Source organism: Grus americana, chromosome 2 (genome assembly GCF_028858705.1).
Source record: "Grus americana isolate bGruAme1 chromosome 2, bGruAme1.mat, whole genome shotgun sequence".
Taxonomy (NCBI): domain Eukaryota; kingdom Metazoa; phylum Chordata; class Aves; order Gruiformes; family Gruidae; genus Grus; species Grus americana.
In genome coordinates, this window is record NC_072853.1 from 149,470,769 (window position 1) to 149,481,926 (window position 11,158).

The following is an 11,158-nucleotide window of genomic DNA, read 5'->3' on the forward strand; positions in this document are numbered from 1 at the left end:
TATTTTAACATTGTTCTGTTTTTTCTGAAGGTTTGGGAAGAAGTTATCTGTTTCTAAACCGTGCAATTTTTAAAGGTCAAAATGCAGCTCCTGATGCACAAGTTAAAAAAAAAAAAAAAAAAGTTTCTTTGCTCTGGCAACTTGAAAAATACGACTTTCACCCTCCATCTTCCCTGACAGGTTGTCACTGCCCCACCAGCTTATATTCCTGTCACTGTCCCATGCATTACCTTCAGCCTTGCTCTTACCCTCTCAGCTCCTTCTCCCTACCCTCCTGCCAGCCCCTCTCTGTGCACTGGTCCTGATGCCTCTTCCCTTGCAACATGCATCGCTCGCAGTGATAGTGATCACTTTTCACAGCATCTATCCCGGTGATGTTGGATCTAACCCCCCTGACCCACAGCGTAGCAGCTCTTTTTCAAGAGAGCATAGCAACACCGCTCATAGTAAGAGCAAGCCTTGTTTTACTGGTGATGTCCTGGCAGGAACTAGATCCCTTATTAATGATGGGGTCTAGCGGCCGTTTGGAACAAGGCAGTCTTCCTCTTGTTTTCACGAGCGAGTTGAACAAATTGCAAGTTTGAATGCAACCAGAAGCCTTCGCAGCGCTGCACATCCCAGAGCTGTTGGCAGAAACGCTGCTGTGGCGGGCGGGGAGCGGGGCCTAGCGGAGGAGCTGCTGGGGCCAGCACGGCTCTGCTCAGGCCCTGGCAAAGCTCAGCTCTGCCCTGATCCAGGGACCAGGAGGCTTAGGCAGCAGCAGGAAGGTCTGAAGACTGTTATTATTTTAAGACCTGTTTTTCCCAAAACACTTTAGTTCTAAATAACTTCAGTTCATTGCTTAGTCGCTGGTGACCACCAGGAGCTGCAAGAAAGGCTATTTTCCCATGGCACTCTGCTTCGCTTCCGCTCCCGGAGACAGCAGAGCTGTAGACACTGCAGACTAATCAGCCCACAGAGAGGGCCACCAGCTATCCTGAAGGACCAGAACCTGCAGCTTGGTCTGAAAGGAGGCGATTGAGGCACCTGAGCAAGCAGAGCAGCTGGTTACCCTGCTAGTGGTACACGAGGTCTGACAGGCTACCATACCCGCGACCTCTCCACCCTTTGAAAACAGGGGGATTTGTGAGGTCCGTATTAATTTAAAGCTGTGTTAGACTGCAAATTCTTCTGCATTTGGGTCAGCTTGTATTGTACATGGCACCCTATAAAACTGCCTTCCTGGCTGGGAACTGGAAGTTAAAATCCCTGCAATAGCACAGCTTTACCCGCGGCTTCTTCGGTGGCCCGTGTCTGTGGCAAGGTGTGCAGCTGCTCTTGCTCAACTTCTGCATATCAGGGACGCAAGGAACAACTTTCTCACAGCATTAGCGTGCCGTGAGCTACAACTAACAGGCTTTATAAACAGCAGAAAGTACAATAGAGCTGCTATGAGTCATGGTAGATTTGATACACGCGCTTTACTTTTCCTTATTTTTCTGTGCTTGTAAATTGCTAATTCATGATAGATGCGATTGAAACATTTGACATTTCTAGTTTTCCATTCTGTTAGGCTCTTTTCACTGTTTTTCTTTAGGCTGTAACCCTTTTCTGGCAAACTTGCTTTGCATTTGTTTTTGAAAGGGTACATGTGCATATGTCTATTTATATACTAAAATATAAGATTCTCAATGTTTTAGTAGGAGAGAAATACAGCGTTTACTCATGCATCTGTAAGTATTTGCAGATTAAACAGAAAACTCACACAATAGATCCAGTTATTAACTGTTCTGCTAAAAACAGTCTTTATAAAAGCCAAAAGAAGTATCTTATGTTCAAATATGTAACAATTAAAATCCCTTAATGAGCATAACATTGTAACACTAGCCTTCATTTGAACAGAATGAAGTCTCTGACAGAATTTCCATTAAAAAAAAAATCATAAATTTCATATAGTTATCATTAAAACCACATTTGTCTCAGTGAAGTTCATAATTTTCAAAAAGACAGAGACTCACTGTCCGTTTCTTTGTATGCACAGCCCTGGTAGGACCAGTAACGCTGTTTGTACTTTGGCCAAGGCAGAACACGGTGCCAGTTCTCTGATTAATAATAATTTGCAAAATAAGTTCCCTCCTCTCACGCTGTCTCATATCACTAATTTGTTTTAATTTGCTGTATGAAAGATTTTATCTCTATCCCAAACATGATTAGGGATAGAAACAAGTTCACAAAGGTTTTTGTCCCTAAATTTATGTCTTGTTTATTGTAGCATCTCTTCAAAGCCTTTAAAAAACATAAGGAGATTAAAACCCGCAGTATGTTATGTTCCACTGACAGATGAGATTGGGTCTGTTTTATCTTACATAACTGGATAAACAATTTTGTAGGAAAATAGCATTACCATCATGTGTTCTTCTCTCAAGCAGTAGGTGCATAAATAATCCTCAACAGAAATACCGTTAAAATAGAAAGGGAAAAGTGAGTTGCACTGCATACCTTTGGCTTTCGGTTCTACCAGTACAGATATATATTGAAATATTGCGATGCTGTGCTATTTCAACCCTGCAGAAAAATCGGTCCCCTGTACGTAAGTGTCACACATATGGCTGCGCATCATTGTGATAATAATTCGTGCTTACTTCTCCAATCTTCAGAACTCTTGTTCCTTGCAGTGCTGAACCTGTAAATAAATGAATCAGACGCCTAAATAATGAGAACAAGAATAATAGTTATGTTGTTCGTGATGTGTCTCGTGTTTCATTACTCTCTGCAGTTCCTCACAGGTTTTAGTCAAACAGAAGTCTAGCTCAATTTTAAAATCCAGAGTGAGCTAAGTGTGCTTTTTGCTAAACTTCATTACCTTCCTTTTTCGTTGCTTTCAGTTAGTATGCCAGAAAAGTTCACCAATCTTGAAGAGAGCCACCATCTTAATTTGTTACATATGTCACTACAAACAGATGCTTGTGATGGAGGAATTCAGTAGTTTCTTAAAGAGATTAACAGATTACATTACAGTTTGAAGGGAGCATTATTAGAGGATTAGAAACCTCTCTTAATGACTAAGATTAAAAGCACTAGCAATCTAAGGTGTTGCGTTGCTTGATTTGCAAAGATATAGGTATGTGGGTGTGCATTTTCTAACCTTATGAGTAGATGTGGTTTTAGCTGATGTGGAAAGCATTGTTGGTGCCAGAATTCCTAAACACACCTAGAACACCTATTGTAAACACACCGAGAGCACCTACTGTTGCTGCTAGAGAGGGGGAGAATCAAAGTTTCACTTTACAACACACCAAAAAAACCCCCACTGATGTGGTGAACTATTTTTAAGTACAATGTTTATTTCAACAAAAATTGGAATCTACATGGAAAACATTATTGTTATTTTCAATTGTATGTTAATTAAAGAGCACAACAGACTTTTACTGAACAGTGTGCCTTTAATGCTGTATCTATGATACATATGATATGGTTCTTAAAGATCACCGAAGAAACCTAACTGGTTTGCATCATACACTGGGCCCTTGGACCCAAGTGAGTGGTACCTGAGCTCAACACTTTCAATATTCAGTTCTACGATGTGAAGAAGTTTGTACCTCCTAACAACGCTGCTCTGAAATGATGGCATTTTTCAGAGCTATGGTTTCAATACAAAACTATACTCCCAATAATTGTACACTCTTGGTAGCTTGGAACCTGTTCAGAAAACCTGTTCAGTTTTACAACCTATATCAGAAAAAAATCATTTTGAGGAATTTGTCTGGTCTTTCCAGGAATTGCCCCTTCAGTTTTGAACACCTCTTTGTCACTTAACTTGCCATTAGGAAAAAAGAAATATATGAATGAATCCAGACTGTGCCTCAGCAAAAAAACCAAACCCAAACCCAAAAAAGTAGCACACCTCCGTGGCTGTGAGTCGGGATGCTACATCTGCCTCTTGCAGAATAAGAGCATAGCAGCAGCTGGACTGGTTCAGAGTGAGGGGTCAGCAGTGCCTGGTGTTCTCTCCTGTAGTAGCTATAAGCAGACACCTGGAGGGAGGTCTAAGAACAGGCTAAGCGTATGTGATATATCCCCCTAAATTTTTTTTTTCAGGCAATGAATGACCTGTTACTCCCTTTCCCTGTAGGAGATAAACATCTCAGCACCTCGCCTTGCTGACACTTTGTTCTGGAGACTCCAGTTACCATTTCTCTTAGGAGATTAGCATACCTAACTAAACTCAGAGGAATTTCTTCAGCTTGTATTTAGCTTTGCGTATCACTGCCCTGTTTGAAGAAAGGCCCACACACCTGCAAGTTTTTTCACCTCTGTATTAGCTTGTCTATGGAAGATTTTGCTCTTCCCATCGACTCCTCCTTTCTCGTGTCCTTGGACATTCATGGTGGTAACCACTACTGCCAAGGAAACGGCTATCAAAGGAATGGTATCATTTGAATTACTGCTTGCTCTCTGTTTCATTTTTAGGTTGTATTTAGTGTTAGTAACAAAGACTTAAGCTTTACTAGCACTGAATCCCGAGTGCAGCGGAAGTCAAGGCTGTGAGGTTAGGATAACTGGGTAAGTAGGCCAATAAGTAATTATGATAAGAAGGTTAGGATAATTAGTAGCAGCAATAAATGGCCAAAGTTATCCTACTTGAGTTCTCTGTTCTACATTTCGACAGTGATCATTTTCTTAGGACTAGTTACGAGAAGCAGCAATAACTTGTTAAACGCTGTTACAGTCATAGAATTTAAAATTAAATTACAGCGATGGGGATGGATAACTGGGGTGTTGGGTGTAAAAAGGATAATGTAACTGATGTTAGTGAAGTGGAATAATTTCCATCGAATGAATCAGTAGATGGACATTACTGAGTACTGAAAGTCCAAACCCAAAGTTAATGCAAAGGGAAAGATAAGAAGGGTTTACCCAGCAACACATTCAAAGTGAAACAGCCTGCAGCTGATGTGACTAAAAGACGGTATTAAAGAAAAGCACGTCATTAGCGGCTTGGTGCATTTATGATTAACATTTGCACACAGACTGATCAGCACCAGAGATATGAAATTCCAGGTGGAATGTAGTTCTTGGCTTTCTTTGAATCTCCTTTCTTCTACTGTTTTTAGGGTTTATGTCCATTGCACCTGGACTTTTCACTCCAGCTACTTGTAGCATTGAAGTCTGGAGGACTTTGGGCCTTTGGGACTTAGGATACAAGTCAAACCATTCATGGGCTAATAATTCTCCTGGACCTTTCCTATAGTTTGTCTCAAAGTGAAAGTTGTTCTTCTGTAAGTGTCACTGTTGCCTGGTGGAGCATGTAAGTGCAAAGAACCACAGACACACATGGGTGGAGAGAGAAATGACAACTACACAAAGAAGGATGCAGCTATGCCATGAAGTTGCCCAGATGAAATGTCAAAGGAAACCTTCAGAGAACACACCACAGCTGCATGTTCTGCTTTCTTGCTGTTGCTCATGTTTTCATTTTCTGTCGACACTGAAGTCAGCAGTAAAGGCTATTTCTTAGTCCCAGAGGTTCCTGTCTGAAAAACTTAGAGCTTGAATAATTGCTCTCATAACCTGGTGAATGTACGGCAGCTTTGGTTTTTATCTATGTTAGCAGAAGTCACTAGGCAAGGATTATACTGTGACATTCGCTTGAAAGATAAGGAAAATAGTGATCATTGAGTGCATTACTACATACATGATGTCTTTCTGAATAGCTTATCGCAGCACATGCTCTAACAACAGTTCACTTGTTCAACAGCCCACAGTGGGGAGGAGAGGACCAGAGGAGACAATATTATTGTAACATATTCCTCAGCATCTCCTGCATTTGCAGAAGTGCACAAGTTTGGTAGTGTTTTTTTTTTTTTTTTTTAAACCAAAACAATTGGCTTCAGAAACAGATCTAAATTTAAAGTTTGCAGTTTGCCTGCAGCCTGGAGGAGGAACTGAGAAATTCCCCTTTCAGAAAGGGAAAGCATTGGTGACAAAATGGTGACATGACATTTGAATTCCTTATGCTTTACTCTTTGGTTCTATGTGAGATAGTCAAGGCTCGGGAAAGTCCACTTTATTCCTAGCATATTCTTAATCCTGTTGGTTTAGAAGACTTCCTTCTTTCGGTTCCTTATTGCACAAGAATATATCACTGTATAGATGCTCGGGGTGTGTTGAAGTTTCGGGAACTGAACAGTGCAGTTTCTGCAGTTCTTGGTGGATCTTCTGATGGGGCAGGTGCCCTGCTCTCTTCCTGCTGTGGAACTTGGATTGTGGGGGGGCATGTCTAATTTTGAACTTCCCCTCTCCAAAACTATCCAGTTGTGGAAGGCTGCATTTCTACATCTGATCTCATTAACATCCACTGGGGTTTCCTTGAACCATAAAGGTCGTTGGGCTTCAACCTGAAAGCTGAAACTGCATATGCTGGTTTGATTTCAGTGAAAGTTGGTGTGGTGTTTGGTTGGTTTGTTTTCTGTGTTTTTTTTTTTTTTTTTTAAAAACAGAAACTGTAGGATCTATCCACTTCTTAGAGGGATAATATTTTCAGGAAAAAAATATTCAAACCACTGGTCTTCCTGAATATCTTTTATTTTGCAAGTGTATCTTTCTCTTTGAGAAGACAAATACAAACTCTGTGGGGTATTAGACCTACCAGAGTAGAGGTAGGCCTGGTGTGAATGGTGGCTGTCTACATGGGAACAGTTTTCCATAATTTCATTTTAGCCATGGTCAGGTTCATCAAGAGCTACGGCACAGTGTAGATGTACGCCTAAACATGACCTCAAATAAATCAGTGGTTTACATGCCTATACATACTATGTACAGTAATAGCATATAGGAGCTCATGACAAAGATTGTGTTAAGCACTGTATAAACAGGTAACGAAGTCAGTGTGGTTCAGAGAGCTTGCACAAATACAAAACGAGTTGTTGCAGATGAATGAAGTAAGCCGGATGATTTTGCTGTGTTCTGAGAAGATCAGAATAATGAAATGAATAGTTTAGTCAAAGTACCAGCTGACTGCTTGGGGATACGCTTTATAGTTGACGTCGCGCCATCCACACTTTTGAAGACAAAGCCGGTAAGTAATATGTATCATAAGACATTTATCCAGGCTAATAATACAAATGCATGCATCCAGACACACATAAATATACAAATGCACAAACACTCAGGTGTTTATCATAGATCAAAATATATGGTGCTGACAGTAATTACAGGTTCAGAAATAACATTACATTTCTTTAACTTCATAGAGCCATAAACAAAATCAATTACACACTTTATATGATCTTTCCTTTTGCCAGATCTGACACTTTTCTAAAGATCCATCTCAAAAAAATCTTCATGTCTGCTGCTTTGTCATGAATCAAACTGTATCCTGCATGACTAGCAAGGAGTGATTCACCTGAATTTTTCATACATACATTTTTCATATGGAGTACAAAAGATTCAGCAGTGAAATGTATTTTACTCAGCTAACCATTGCCTCTGAGGTTCAGCAAGAGGGTGGTGGGTTTCCAACAAAGCTTGTAAGTTTGCAACATGAACTCGAGTTGTGCATCCATAAGGTGTCTTGTGGCTTCAGTCTCTTCTGTACTGTCCTTGCTTCAAAAGTTGGGGTTGGCGCCCTTGGCTTCAATGCTGAGAGCTTCTCTTATGCTCCCATTTAGAACTTTCTGAGAAAAACCCCCTTTTTTTTAAGGAAAGTTCTGAGAAAAAAACCTACTTCTTTTTAAAGGAAGTTTTTTCTTCATTTAAAAGAAAAAAATTAAAGAATACTTAATGCAATTACACGTGTTAGATGCTGCCACTCCTTTATGTGAAAAATAAGAAGCATGGTGGTCATCCTGAACTGGCTAGATGAGGCTTCCGAAATGATTTGAGACTGCTAGGGAGGTAAGGGAATTAATAAACCTAAGAACTGGTGCTATTGCTTGGACAGACTCTGCTTCTTACTAGGTGGCTCTGCACATCACTATGGAAATAAGCTGTTATAGTGGGAGTCTTGTTTACTCTTTGGATGATTCTTCTCCCAGGGACTTGTAATGTCTAAGTAGTGGGATGCTTCACTCTAACACAGGAGAAGCACACAGGGCAAATCAGCCAGTGATGGAAGGCAGACTCATTTAGTTTGTCATACTTTTGTCTTGCAAAACGCATTTTTAAAATCTTCAACAATCCGAATGGAGAAACGACACGCAGCATCTGTGATTCTTCCCTAATGTAATCTCAGCTTTGTATGTTCCGAGCTGTCTTCTTTTAAACTTGAGCCTTACCCTGCCGAGTCTCCCAGTACAGTCAGTACTTTGTACCATGTACCCACTGCACATTTTGGGCGTTCAAAGTCATTATCATGTGGCTTTGAAAAGTTCAGACAATGGTTATACATATTTTAAGCTGCCCTTCCTTGGCTGATTCTTCCTGCATATGCAGATGAAATTCCTGTAGTTCACTGAAGGAAGAGATATTTGAGTGTTGGATGGATAGTTGTTAGGAAATTAAATAGCAGGAAACAATGAAAATAAAAATTCCTCAGAGAAAGAGAGTAACATGGCTGTTATATAAAGCATGAAACCGTTTGTCACACAGAGAAATCCAGAGCAAGTGGTGGAGTGGAGGCAGTTAACGGGTGCCTGGGGAGCATCTGCAGGAGGAGGAGCTGACGCCAGCTGCATGCAGATTGCAAGTGTACGGTTGGGACCATTTGCTGAATAGAAGCAAGAGACTGGCATCAAGTACGTGTGGGAATCCACGCAGATGATAAATTTGATTCCAGTTTAGTTTTATTTTTTTGCTTTGAATCTTGGAAAGGATCATGGCATTTTGCATTCAGCGGAAGTGAACTGGCACAGCACAGCCATGCCTGTCTTCCGCTAACACAGACGGACAGCAGAGCACTGTTGTCATCTAGCTACCTGCTTCTCTGTCCATCTATTTATTGCTTCTAGATAGCAGCCCACCATTGTGCCTGTATAACCTATTTAACTACTCTACTTTCCTCACGGGTTCCTCTCAGCCCCGTGCACTCTTGCTGCTGCTCCATTTGTGCCTGCCTTGCCTTCTCCCGCCCTTTTAAGCAGGACCGAGATGCTTGGGGGCACTTGGTCCGGAAATCGCAGGTGCATGGCTGGTTGTTCTCAGTGTGGTAGCTGAGAATTCACAAGCCTGTACAGTTGTGTAAAACATCTTATAAGAATGGCTGAGAGATAATTATTTTTAAACTTTTGGTCAAGATAATGTATTACAAAGTAGTTACAAAAACTTAGCTGTCCGTACTGCATTGGATAGATCCTGTAGGTCTTTCAGGCTGCAGCTACACTAGTAATCTAATTAATGGCAGGAGCTAAGCCCAGGCTAATAACCAGGCTGTTAGTTCAGCTCCTGGCACAGTTTTGACTTGTGCCCACTAGCACTTTCCTCAAAAATTCTTGGATCAAGTCCAGAGCTCAGATACTGCTGACTGTTCCCAAAAGGCAGGACCACTCTCCATCCCTGGAAGTGTGAGGAAGTTTGCCTGCAGAAGTGCAGGCTGGGCCGTGTCCCTCGATCTCCAGGCCAGAGGCTAAGCCTTGACCTCTTCTATTTACTGGTGGAGTAGTGACCTAATAGTCTTAATGCAGTTTCCAATGGAAAATGCCAATGTCTCCCTGTCAAAGAGAATAGCTCAGGATTGCCAGCACAGACTACAGCAATAGGATGAGATCCATCTTTGTGAGGGACAGACTGAGCGTGCTTTCTATATTGTTATAAAAAATAACCTGTGTAAAGGTCTCACTTCATGCAGCTAAAACTTAACGTGGCATTATGTGAAGAATTACTGACAGACAAAGTGTTCAGCATAAAGAAAGTCTCATACGAGAGTTGGCAGAGAGGAGAGAGAAGGGAGGGAAACATTCCTGAAGGCAAAGTGGTACCGTGGTGGCAGTGGTACCGTGGTGGTACCGCGGTGGCAGTGGTGCTGCAGGGGTGGTGGTGCAATGGATTGAACACCAGGGGAAACCCAGACAGAGGAAAAAATATAGACAAAATTGCGTATAGACAAATCTTCTGTGTAAAATACTTCTGTGTTACAAGCAGTGCTTGTATCACCGAAGGCTTTTTCTCCTCTTACTTCTTTGTTATTTTCTTTTCTGTGTTCAGGCTTGCCTTTGCTGCTGCTGCCCAGCCCAGCGTAGCCCATCCCGCTGCTGCCCGGAGTACCCGTGCCGTGGTGAGGCAGCTCGGAGAGGTGGTGCTCACTGTGCGGTGGCTCCTGGCTGCACTGTAGCCGCTGGCTGCTCGAGGCGGTGGGGCTCCCGACCCCCATGGGGCAAACGGTGCCCTAGAAGCAAATGCTGGGGAGGGATAAGCTGTGAGAGCCCTTTGTTGGGACCTGCCCTGTGACCACTCAGATGCCCGGCTCTGGGGACAGGGCTTGTACTGGGGGCGGCTGCAAATACTGCAGGTGCGGTGCCTGGAGCAGCTGCAGAAGTGCAACCGTGGTGGGTCCAGGTGGGCAGCAGGAAAGAGAAATGGGATTCTCCAGGCTCAGTGCTCAGTGTAGTCATCTGAATCCTTTTGCACATCGACCTGGGTGACCATGGACAGTGCGGAGCAGTTGGGAGGAGTAGCTGGGGATGGTATTCCCCTGCTTGGCTGGCCCTTGTCATAGCAGATGGGACAGTAAATCCAAACGTTAGAGCTGAGGTGAGGAAACCGGGGGAAATGATACGGCCTCTTCTGTCCTTTTGGTGCTCTCTTCTGACTCTGTGATTGATGTCACCACTGGGAAGCCCGTGACTGACTGAAGCCATATGTTGGACTGAGCAGATCAACAGCGTTCAGCAGCTGGACACCATGCAATGAAAATGTAATAGTGACTGCAGTGTGAATTAAACTTGCTTCTTTGCAAGTTTTTTCTTAACGTTGCCAGAAGTGATCTAATGAAACATGTTTATCACCAAAAAAAATTGTTGGACCTAAGCTACCAATAAAAAAATAACAATGTCTTTATTTTCTTTATTGCACTTACATATCAGGGGAGTCTAATCCTGATGAGATAAGTGAGTTTTTGGCGTGTCTGCTCAATTTAGAGGACTCTGAATTGAACCCTGTGCATATTTGCAGATGGAACAAGGAGGAAATACTAATCTGGTGATAAAGCCTCTTATTCAAATGTGTACACAAGAGTCATAATAAA